We start from the raw sequence: 12,268 nt of genomic DNA, 5'->3' as shown, positions 1-12,268 counted from the left end.
ATAAGCTATGCAGCTAGAAATCCAATTATAGAGTGCCACTTTGGAAACTGGTAAACTTGACCTGGATTCAGAGAGGGAAATGAATAATTGATCTGATTTCCTTTGTCCGGTGCAAATAGTCCTGTATTCAGCTGCATTGGAATGATTTGGAAAGAACACCGGAAGCTCTATGGATTGATTCAAAGTGGCATGAGAACAGACCTTGGGGACAAAGGAGGGATTAGCACGAAGGGACACCCTGTCCTTGTGAAAAATCAGATAAGGGGGTTTAACAGACAATGCTTGCAACTCTGACACTCGTCTGGCCAACGTGATAGCCACCAGAAAATAGAAGTTATGTACTCACCATAACATTCCATCTGAGTAGATACTTCATTTGTCTGCAACCTGTGGGTGTCGGATCCGACCTCGGATCCGATCCGGCAGCTTTCCAAGCTCCAAGATCTGAGCTCCTAGCTCCTCCCCCTACCCATAATCCCCTAGTACCAACCACATTACCTCAGATCGTTTTTTTTTGCCTCACCAACTCGAGACAGAAACCAACTCCAAATGATCAGAAAAAAATTCCCAAGGTTCGGGGGATGGCAGAGGGGGTCGGTTGCAGACAAATGAAGTATCTACTCAGATGGAACGTTATGGTGAGTACATAACTTCTATATCTGAAGTAGTTACTTCATTTGATCTGCAACCTGTGGGACAGAGTCCCCAGCTAACCTATAAGAACCTGGGTGGTCCTTACGGAAGGATATTCCGAAGCACTGCGGAGCCAAAAGAAGCCCTACTCCTGGAAATGATATTCAGTTTGTAATGAGAAATGAAGGTATGAGATGAGGACCAGGTAGCTGCTGAACAGATATCTTCTACTGGAACCCTAGACCAAAAGGCTGTTGAGGTAGTTACAGATCTTGTGGAATGAGCACGGATGCCAACCGGAGCTGGCTTCCCAGATGAAGTGTATCCCAGTATAATGCACTGACAGATCCAATTTGCTACAGTCACTTTAGCAATTGCCTTGCCCATGGCTGATTTTGCATAAGAAACAAACAACTGGTCCGACTTGCGAAACTCTCTAGTCCTGTGCAAGTAAAAACGCAGTTGTCTGTGTACATCCAATTTGGACAACGTATATTCTCCTTTGTTGTGAAAATTTGGGAAAAATACAGGAAGATTTATTGATTGATTAATGTTTGATTCTGTAGCCACCTTAGGCAAGAAAGACAGGTTAGTCCTGAGGGACACTCTATCTTTGTGAAAAATAAGGTACGGAGGTTTGATACACAGAGCTTGTAATTCTGAAACTCTCTTGGCTGAAGTAATAGCCACTAAGAAAGCGGTTTTCCAAGACAAGAACTTTAACGGAACCAAGGCCGCAGGCTCAAAAGGTGGTCTCGTTAAGGCTTGTAAGACCAGAGTGAGATCCCACGGGGGAACCACAGTCTTGACAGGTGGTTTCAAAAGAAAACGCCTCTTAAGAAGGTTTTGCACAACTTAGTAGATGCTAAGGAGCCTATGCCGTCCCCCACGTGAAAATGGGAGATGGCCGCCAACTGCACTTTGACTGTGGAGGCACTTGCTCCCTGTCTAAAAAGCAGGGAAAGAAAGTCCAGAATAGTCGGAATAGGGACAGTAAAGGGGTCCAATTCTTTATCTTTGGCCCAGATGGAAAAACGTTTCCATTTACTGTTGTAAAGTTTCCTGGTAGATGGTTTATGAGCCGCCACCAGAATGGCCTTAACGGGGAATGAGATACCGGGAGTCCTAGCCATTAATGGAACTGGATCAACCAAGCAGCAAGTTTGAGATTGACCAGGTTTGGGGTATGGCATCTCCCTGGGTGCGAGGTTAGGTCTGGACTGGGATCCAGAATCCATGGGGGAGCCACACTGTGAGACCGCAGAAAGGGGAACCAGATCTGTCGAGGCCAGAATGGGGCTATGAGGATAACTCTGCTCCCCAACCGACAGGCTTTCTGGATGAATTTCATCATAAGTGGGAGGGGGGATAAGCATAAAGGAGTCCGGGAGGCCAAGCATGGACTAGAGCGTCTCTGGGGGTCTCCCCTCTGGGGGGAACTATCGCGAAGTACTAGCTGCATTTTGGGTTTAAAGGAGAAGCGAAAAGGTCGCAGCGAGGCTGACCCCATTTGTGGAAGATCTGCTTCGCAACAGGTGGATTCAGAGACCACTCGCATGGAGTGAGGAACACTCGACTTAGCTTGTCCGCTAATATGTTGGACCACCCCGGAATGTGCATTGCTATCAGAAAGCGGTTGGTGGAAATCACCCATTCCCACACTCTCATGGCTTCTCGACACAGGGGATAAGATCTGGTCCCTCCTTGTTTGTTTATATACCAGACTACTGACATGTTGTCCGTCTGGATTGCAATAGTCCCTATGGGAAGAAGGTCGTGGAGAGCTTGCAATGCCAAAAGCACCGCCCTCATCTCTAGGACGTTGATATGTAATGCGGTCTCTAGGGGGGTCCACGTGCCTTGAACGGATCTGCCTGAACAATGCCCCCCCCCACCCGAGGCAAGAAGCTTCCGTGGTCAACGTGGCTTCGGCCGGAGGAATCACAAAGGGTCTCCCTTCTCTGAGTTCCTGCGCCTGTAACCACCACAGAAGGGAGTCCCTGCACACCCTGCTCAGGGGGATTGGCATGCATAATGGGTGGATCGACAGGGACCATTGGACTTGAAGGGTCCATTGTAATATGCGTATTCGCAGACGAGCATGAAGAGAGAGACCGATCGCTGCTGACATAGACCCCAGTGCCCTCAGGACCAACTCTGCTGGAGGAGCAGGGCTCCGAAGAAGGGCTAACACCTGGAACGACAAGCTGTTCAGCCTGACTGATGTTAGAACAACTTTGGAGATTTGTGTATCTAACCTGGCCCCTATGAATTCTAGGACTTGAACGGGGCACAGGCAGGATTTCTGCTCGTTTACTGAGATGCCTAGGTTGTGGGCCAGAGACAGAGCATAATCTCTTGCCGCACAGAGCTGATGCCTGTTGGTCGCGGTGAGGAGCCAGTCGTCTAGGTAAGGGAAGACCTGAATGCCCTGGAGTCTCAGGTGTGCTGCAACCACTGCCGTGACCTTGGTGAACACTCTGGGGGCTGAGGTGAGGCCGAATGGAAGAACCCTGAATTGATAATGACTGGCTCCGAGCCAGAAGCGGAGAAACCTCCTGGATCGTTTGTCCATTAATATGTGGTAATACGCATCCTTGAGGTCTAGCGAGCACATCCAGTCGTTCTCCCGCAGCGGGGGAGAATTGATTGGAGTGTGACCATCTGGAACTTTTCCTTGGGTATGAACAGGTTCAGGGCGGAAAGGTCTAAGATGGGTCTGAGGTCCACCGTTTTCTTTGACACCAAAAAGAACCTGGAGTAATAACCCAATCTGGACTGGTCTGGGGGGACGGGCTGGATGGCTCTTTTTCTTAGCAGCTTTGAAATCTCCAAAGCCGCTGCCTCCCTCTGATTGGGTGGGACATCGGGGAGGCATCTGGGTTTGGGGGGAAGGTTTATGAATGGAATGGAGTAACCTCTGGATATGATCCGGAGCACCCATCGATCTGTTGTAAGGGACTCCCAGTTTCACAGGTGCTCCGACAATCGCCCCCCGACTGCCTCCAGAGAGGGACAGTTGGGCAAGCCCTCAGGGCTGTTGAACGGGTCTGTCCGAGAAAGGTTCTCTAGACCCGAAATTATGCGCCCCCCCCCCCTCTGCCTCTGGGCCGGTGTCCACCTTGTCCTCCTCTGCCTCTGGAGGATGAGTGGTCCGCAGCAGGATGGGATTGCTGAGACTTACGGAACCACAGCTTCTTTTGTCCCCTCTGATTCCTGGAGAAGGATCTTTGGGGATTAGAGAAGCGGACTCCGACGGCAGACAGCGTCTTCCCATCCTTTTCGCTTTGGACCTGCGTGTCGCAAACAGTTTTGCCAAACAAGGCAGAACCGTCAAAAGGGGCGTTCGCGAAGGATGCCTTGAAGGGGTCCGTGAAGTCGCACAGACGGAGCCAAGAGAGATGTCGCAAGACGACCCCGGCTCCACTAGCTCTAGCGGCTCCCTCCGTTGCATGGGAGAGAAGCCGCATAGATGTATTGGAGATGGATTTTAGAGTGGCCATTCGAGTCTCAAAAACCTTTGCGTCTGGGACCGACATGGACTCTGGTGGGGGCTGCAGCGTATTCCTTAATCATGTCTCGCTGTAGCCTAATAGTATGTGCCATATAGTTCAGCGCCCTTATGGAAAAGGTCGCTGAAGCAAACATCCGCTTCCCAATCCAGTCAAGCGCTCGAGATTCCTTTTCCGGCGGGTGAACCGAAGAACTCTCCTGCGCAAGTTCTTTCTTGGTGGCCGCCGCCACCAACATAGCATCAACGGGGGGTTCCTTTGGCCCAAGACGGTCTATCTGTGGGTGGGCTGAGGACTTTATCGGGGTGCCTTGGAATTGGCTCCACGGTGTTAGGCTCCTTCCAAGCCCTGGTGGTAATCAAGTCCACCAGGGGGTCGGCCGGAGGGGACACCCAGGAGGTAGATGGGCCTGCCTCAAAGGCCTCCAGGAACACGGACTCATCAAGGGAGGGCTTTTGGGCTGACCACCCCCCTCTAATACGCAACATTTCCATGATGTCTCCAAAGGAGACCTCTTCAGGGAGTGACCTTGGGGAACCCTCCGTATCATCTAAGTCCGTGTCTGTGGTAATGGACTCGAGGGAGTCCAGGTGCCTCCTTTTGCACCAATCTTTCCGAGGGACCTCCTCGGTGGGACTGTCCGTAGAGGGCTCATCCACGGGTTGTTGTTCCTCCACGGGAACTAGCTGGAGGGCTTGGGCAAGCTGTCCAGATGGACGGATGATGGAAGACAGACCCTCATACAGTGGGGGTACGGGTGGATCCGAAGCTTGGGTTGGGGATCTGGAGGACCTCAACAGTACCCTTTCCACTACCTCAAAAGCCAAAGGAGAGCCACTCTCACCAGCCTCTGAGAGCAATCTACTCGGATCCGAGGAAGGGATCGGGGTCGGAGCCGATGCAGTCGGTGCCGAGGCAGAGGTGTGCTCCGACGCCAACAGCGCCGAAGACACAGCAACTCCCTCGGATCCAACGCTCAGCCCTCGGCTCTGAGAGCTCGGGTCCGACAAGCTCGAAGGTATGGTCAGCGTCGAAGAGACAACTGCTATCGGCGCCGACAATTCCCCAGGTCCGAAAGGGCCTGGATTCGATGACTCCAAGACCCGAAAACGAGTCAGAGAAGGAGTGATCGGGGCAAATATGGGGGCTGCACTCCCCCCCCCAGAGGGGGGGAGGCAAGAGCATCCCCATCTGCATTTGGGTCTGTAAGAACCGACGCATCATCCGATCCATATCCGCTTCGGAGATGCTTCAGGTTGACCTAGATGAAGTAGTAGAGGCAGGCCGGGAGGGCCGCCTCGAAAATCTCGAGGGAGACCTATCCTCCTCCTCCGGCTCCGGCGAAAAACAGGGCGAACGGCACTGAGAGGAGGGGGATCCGGAGACCCTCGAGAGAGATTTTAGTAGTTTTGCTGGCGGAGCCAAAGGATGAGATTTGGCCTGCCTTTTTGTGGGACTTATGTCCATCCTTATCCTTGTGCCTCTTCTCTCTAAGGGAAGAGGCACTAGTTTCCCCAGAGATCAAACCCGATGAGGGAGGTTGAGTCCCGGGTAGAGCTAAGGGGATAGACGGCGCCGGAGCTGCTGAAGCAGCTGGAGCCCGAACGGGACAGGAAGAAGAAAAAGACTCCTGGGGGAGCTTTCCCGCCAGGATCAGCTTGTTCTTCCTATCCCAGAGTGTCCGGGGGTTAAAGGCCGCACAGATTTGGCAGGCCCAGGCACAAAACGCACTGAGTGTGGCCATCAGCTGGAGAAAGCTTGTGGCCACACTCAGTACATTTAGAGAAAATGGCCTTAGGCCCTTCTGACATCATTCACACACACACCCAAACACTAGGAGGGGGAGGGGAGTGAAGATAAAACTAGTTAGAAATTTAACAAAAGTGATCAAAAAACTAGCACAAGAGCAGAAAAAGGGGAACTAACACACACACATACATGACAAATTTGAGTGAAAAATTGGTTTAAAAAACCAGCAATGATCTCACCCAGCCAGGAGCTCTTCACAAGGAAGTTTCTTTAGCCGCGGCAAAAAACGATCTGGGGTAATGTGGTTGGTACTAGGGGATTATGGGTAGGGGGAGAAGCTAGGAGCTCGGATCTTGGAGCTTGGAAAGCTGTCGGATCAGACACCCACAGGTTGCAGATCAAATGAAGTAACTACTTCAGATCAAAGTCTTCCAAGACAGGAATTTCAAAGAAGATGAATGAGAAGGCTCAGAGGGCGGAGAAGTCAATTTGGATAACACTAAATTTAAACCCCATGAGGCAACAGGTTCTTGAAAGGAGGGTCTTAAAGTGGCACCTTTAAGGAAGGTTTTGCACAGCTTATGTGACATCAGATTCGAATCTTGAAAACCTAGATGAAAGTTTGAAATTGCTGCCAACTGAACTCTGATAGTGGCAGCCGCAGATCCCTGGTGAAAAAGCTTAGACAGGAATTCCAAAACCACTGGAATGGAGGCAGTGTAAGGGTCAACATTCAGTTTCTCCGCCCAGATAGAGAATCTTCTCCATTTACTGGAATATAGTCTCCTAGCAGAAGCTTTATGAGAAGACGCAAGGATATGAGTCACAGAGGGTGAGAAGTCATGAAGCCTGACTAGGGGTGGAACTGGAGCAACCACACTGTCAAACTGGGGTGTGTAAGGAGGAATGACGCGAACCTGACATGTGAGTCAACAGGTCTGGAGCTGGGACCAGGATCCAAGGATCATCCAGGAGAAGAGACCCGAGGATAAGGAACCAAACCTGACGAGGCCAGTAAGGAGCAATGAGGATATGTTTGCTTCCCAGCTGTTTTGCTTTCTGAATAACCTTGGGAATGATGGGAAAGGGAGAAAAAGCATACAGGAGACCCTGGGGCCAATTGTGAACAAGTGCGTCTCTCGGTGACTCCCCCGGAGGGGGGATGAGGGAGAAGTAGCTGCTACATTTGGCATTGATTGGACTGGCAAAGAGGTCGCAGCAAGGCTGTCCCCATCTGCAGAAAATCTGTTCCACTGTTTCCTGTTTCAGAGACCACTCGTGAGGCATCAGGATTGCCCGGCTGAGCTTGTTGACTATCACGTTGGTTGTCCCTGGGATGTGCGTTGCCACTAGAAAATGCTGGGAAGCTATCACACATTTCTAAACTTGCATGGCCTCCCGACAGAGTGGGTAAGATTTAGTTCCGCCCTGTTTGTTGATATACCATACTACCGACATGTCTGATTGTATTGCAACAGCCCCCAGAGTCAGAAGGTCATGAAGTGATTGCAATGCCAGCAGCACCGCCCTCATCTCTAGAACGTTGATATGCATGTGAGCCTTGTAATCTTGCCATGTTCCCTGGACAGTCCTGCCAAGATAATACCCTCCCCCTATCTGTGAGGCGTCCGTGGTCACAGTAGGAATGGGTTGGTGAGGAGCAAATGAGGTGCCCGTGGTTAACTGACTGGGTAGTGTCCACCAAAGGAGGTCCTTCTTGCAAGATTCTGTGAGCAGAATATGACAAGATAATGGGAGGTGCTGAAAAGACCATTGGGACGACAGGAGCCACTGAAGAATTCTCATGTGTAGTCTGGCTAGTGGAACTAGTAATATGGTAGAAGCCATGGTCCATAGAAGTTGCAGAATAGTCTTGGGTTTGACCTTTCGTAAGGGAAGACGACGTTGAATTTGAAGAACCAGATTCTGTGGCCTTTTGGCAGGAAGACGAGCCAACATGTCTACTGTGTCTATCTCCTTTGGTGGACACTACCCAAACAGTTAACCACGAGCACCTCATTTTTTATTTATAGGACTTTGTGTACTGTACATTTTTCTAGCTAGTTTCACTGTGTGTGAGATATTAACTGGAAATTGTCCACTTTTATTAAGCATCTGTTGGGTTGTTTGTTTCTGATAAAAGTTCCTAGGGTTCCTACTCAGCAAAGCTCCTCATGGTCCTGCAGAGTGGTGCTAGCAGCAGAGAGACAAAAAGAGCAACTGCTTACCTGATTTAAGTATATATTTTTCTGCTATTACCTGTGCAACTGTCCGTTCTCGCTGAAAAGTGAGAATATCTGCTCTTTTGCCTGTTTAAAGCTGTTTTACAGTTATTTTTTTACCTGCACTTTAAACGTTTGTCCTGTTTGTTGAATTTACCTGTTGAGGCTACACACTCAAGTGCGCTAGCCTGTGTTATATATTTACTACATTTTCTGCTGTTTGTGTACTAAAAAGCAAAAAAAAAACAAAAAGGTCTCTCCAAATACCATTATATTGGGAGACTTCAACTACCCAAACATAGACTGGGAGCATTACTCAAGCCCCAATACCCTAGCCCAAAGGTTCCTAGAATTTATAAACTCAAATGCTATGGAACAACTAGTCACCACTCCCACAAGAGGGGAAAACATACTGGACCTGATCATCACCAACATGGGGACTCTATGCTCCATACCAGAGGTATACCCCTCACTGGTAAGATCGGACCATAAATTAATCTCACTGGATGCCCACATCCCGACCCCACCCCCAGCCCAGAAAAAGTACAGTTTTGTACCTACCATAAATGTAGATGTTCGAGGATCCACATTGCTGCAGTCCTAACTATTGGGTAGTCCGCTGTCCAGTCGGCCCGAATACCAAAGTATAAGGCTGACGTCGGTCAGGGCGCATTAGACTGACGTCAGTACGTCAGGGTACTAATGCGCATGACCGACGCCATATCCTCAGTCTTTTCTTGCCCCAGATGTCAGAAGACCCTAAAAAGACAAGGCCCAATATACCTGCACCAAAAATATGTACAATATATACAAAAATATCAGCATATAACCTCACCTACACAACCACCCTAAACACAGAGGGAAGGAGGGAGGGTAAATTGGACTGCAGCAATGTGGATCCTCGAACATCTACATTTATGGTAGGTACAAAACTGTACTATGTTCTTCGCTCCACATTGCTGCAGTCCTAACTATTGGGTAGAATCCCAAAGCAGAGGTAAGGGAGGCTGGCAAATCATAAAGAAGCAGGAGCTGACAACATGCCTTGCAAAATAGCTGTGGCAAAACCAGCCCTAGACTTAGAGTAGAGAGGAAGGTGATAATGCTTAGAGAAAGTATGCACTGAACTCCAAGTAGCTGCCTCCAAAATATCCTTAGTTGCCACCCCCCTTAGAAATGCTGTTGAAGTGGCAGTAGCCCTAGTGGAATGAGGCCTAATCCCAGCTGGAATCTCCTTGCCATGATGGGAATAACAAAATGCAATGCAAAACCCAATCCACCTAGAAATAGTTTGTTTTGACACAGGCTTGCCCTGAACTCAAAGCAAAAGAAACAAACAACTGCTGAGACTGCCTAAAATCCTTAGTCCTGCTCAAATAATAACGCAATTGCCTGTGCACATCTAAAGTGTGCAAAATCTTTTCCCCTTTATTTTGGGGGTCTGCATAAAAGGTAGGCAAATGAATAGTTTGGTTTAAAGCCACACTAGAAACCACCTTAGGCATAAAAGAAGGATTAGTACGTAATGATACCCTATCCTTATGGAAAATCAAAAAGGGCTCTACTGCCATAAGGGCCTGCAACTCAGACACCCTTCTTGCAGAAGTAATAGCCAACAGAAAAGCAGTCTTCCATGACAAGTATTTCAATTCAGCAGTAGCTGCAGGCTCAAAAGGTTGTAGAGTAAGTTTTTCCAACACAAAATTGAGATCCCAAGCAGGAGTAGGAGCTCTACGTGGGGTCTTATATTCTTTGCCCCTCTAAGAAACTGCTTGAACAAAGGATGCGAAAACAATGGTGGGTCACAATCATAGTGAGCTGAAATTGCTGCAGCATGAATCTTAATGGAAGAGAAGGACAAACCTTTGTCCAATAACTCAGTAAGATATTGAAGAGCCACACTCAAATTAGGCTCAGAAATCTCCAAATTCTTTGCTGTACTCCAAAATAAAAATCTCTTCCATTTTTCTGCGTACACTTTCCTTGTACTAGGTCTTCTAGCTTCCATAATCACATTTAAAACTTGTTGAGGAAGTTGAGACCTGCTGTGTTTCAACACAGAATATGCCAGGCTGTTAGATGAAGAGAGTGGAGCTTGACATTGAGCAGATGACCGTCCTTCTGAGATAACAGATGTGGAATCAAAGGTAAAGGCCATGGAGGCTTCCTTACCAGACTCCTTAGTAGTGGGTACCAGTGTTGCCGAGGCCAATCTGGAGCTATTAAAATCATCCTTGGCTTGTCTTGTCTGACCTTTAAGAGCACCTTTGGAAGAAGAGGCAGAGGTGGAAAGGCATACACATGAAGATTTTTCCAACTGAAAGAAAGAGCATCCACTTTCCAAGCTGTGTGATGAAACCCCTTTGTGCAAAACTTTGGCAGCTGGTGGTTTAGTGGAGAAGCGAACAGATCTATGTCTGGAGTTCCCCAGGACACTGTCAATTTCCGAAATACATGAAGATCCAGTTTCCACTCGTGGGGATCCATGATTTGTCTGCTTAACACATCTGCTAAGGAGTTCTGTGCTCCCGGCAGAAACCTTGCCTGAAGAGTTAGTTGCAAGCTGAGCGCAGTCTCCCATAAAATCATTGCTTGCCTGCATAGAGGATAAGAATGTGTTCCCCTTGTTTGTTGATGTACCACATGACAGTTGTGTTGTCTGTTAGAATCAACACCTGCCCTGGAAGAAGTAACTCCTTGAAAGCCATTAATGCAAACTGGACTGCTAACATCTCCTTCATGTTGATATGTAGATGCTGTAGTCTGGCAGGCCACTTGTCTTGTATCCACTTTCCATTTAGATGAGCTCCCCAAGCAATGTCCGAGGCATCTGTCGTTAAAATCTGACTCGCCTCTGGCCGGGTCACAGAGAGTCCCTTGTTTAGGTGACATTCCTGAGCCCACCACAAAAATTCTGTTTGAAGGCAAGGTATTATTTGAATGACAGTGTCCAAATCCTGGCAGTGCTGTGTCCATACATTTTTGAGATACCATTGCAGCTTCCTCATATGCAGTTTGGCATTGGGAAGCACCAGAATACAAGATGCCATGAACCCTAATGCTTGAAGGACTGTCCTTGCAGTCAGCACGGACTGATGAGATAGTTGATGGAAGTAAAAGGATAGACTCTGTTGTTTGTCCGGGGTTAAAAGGCCATCTGGGCTGCTGTATTCAGTCTCACACCCAGAAAGCACATGTCTTGAGAGGGTACTAGACTGGACTTTATTTCGTTCACAGAATACCCTAGGCATCTTAGCACTGCTATAACATATTCCAGATGCTGTAGAAGGTCTTCCTTTTCTTGAGCCAGAATCAGGCAATCGTCCAAGTAAGGATAGATTTGAATTCCTTGTAGCCTGAAGTAAGCTATCACTGGAGCCAGAACCTTTGTGAATACTCTGGGCGCAGTAGATAAGCCAAAGGGCAATGCAGAGAACTGATAATGAGAATTTCCAGCTCGAAACGCAGATACTTCCTGCAACTTAGTCTTATAGGCACATGAAGGTAAGCTTCCTTGAGATCTAAAGTTACCATCCAGTGATCTTTGCCCAGCAGAGGTAAAAGCTGTTGTAACGTCAACATCTTGAACTTTGGAATGTCCAGATAAGTGTTGAGGATAGATAAATCCAAAATTGGTCTCCACGTGTTCCCCTTCTTTGGTACTAGGAACAGGCGAGAATAAAATCCTAGGCCCCTTTCTGATACAGGGACTGGCTGAATGGCCCCTATTTGGAGTAACAGAGAAATTTGCTTGTGAGCCTCTGTCCTTTGTGGAGGAGGAACGTCTGGCATGCCTTTGAAAGGGGCAATGTATGGAAATAAAACCTGTAACCGTGGTGAATGATATCCAACACCCATCTGTCTTGAGTAATTAAATCCCAATTTTCTTTGAAAAGAGACAGTCTTCCTCCCAAAGGAGCTGCCAGACGAGAATCTACTGGCAGCTGAAAAGGCAGGTCATTGGGTCTGTTTACGAAAGGACTGACCCCTGCCCTCACCAGAAGTCTGAGCAGGTGAACTCCTGTTCTAGGCCTAAAGAACCTTGAGCTCTGCCCCTACCACGTCTAGACCTACCCCTAGACTGGGAATCATAAGCAGGATATGTCCATCCCTTAGTAGGCCAATTTCTACTAAACTTGGTGGCTGCACCTG

The 12,268-nt window shown here is 48.4% G+C and overlaps 2 protein-coding genes across 6 annotated transcripts in view; one reads left to right on the top strand and one right to left on the bottom strand.

The window, feature by feature from the left end:
- B3GNT4 (UDP-GlcNAc:betaGal beta-1,3-N-acetylglucosaminyltransferase 4) overlaps positions 1-12,268 on the top strand; it is a 1,341,192-nt gene that overhangs the window by 858,034 nt on the left and 470,890 nt on the right. The window lies entirely within an intron of this gene.
- The window catches only part of DIABLO (diablo IAP-binding mitochondrial protein), a 239,251-nt gene that overhangs the window by 32,774 nt on the left and 194,209 nt on the right, over positions 1-12,268 (bottom strand). The gene's annotated exons all lie outside the window — the stretch shown is intronic.

The sequence above is a fragment of the Protopterus annectens genome, chromosome 4.part0 (assembly GCF_019279795.1).
Source record: "Protopterus annectens isolate FY-2018-M chromosome 4.part0, PAN1.0, whole genome shotgun sequence".
NCBI lineage: Eukaryota > Metazoa > Chordata > Ceratodontiformes > Protopteridae > Protopterus > Protopterus annectens.
Note: the sequence above shows the minus strand (reverse complement) of the source record. Positions and strands in the feature narration are given on the sequence as shown.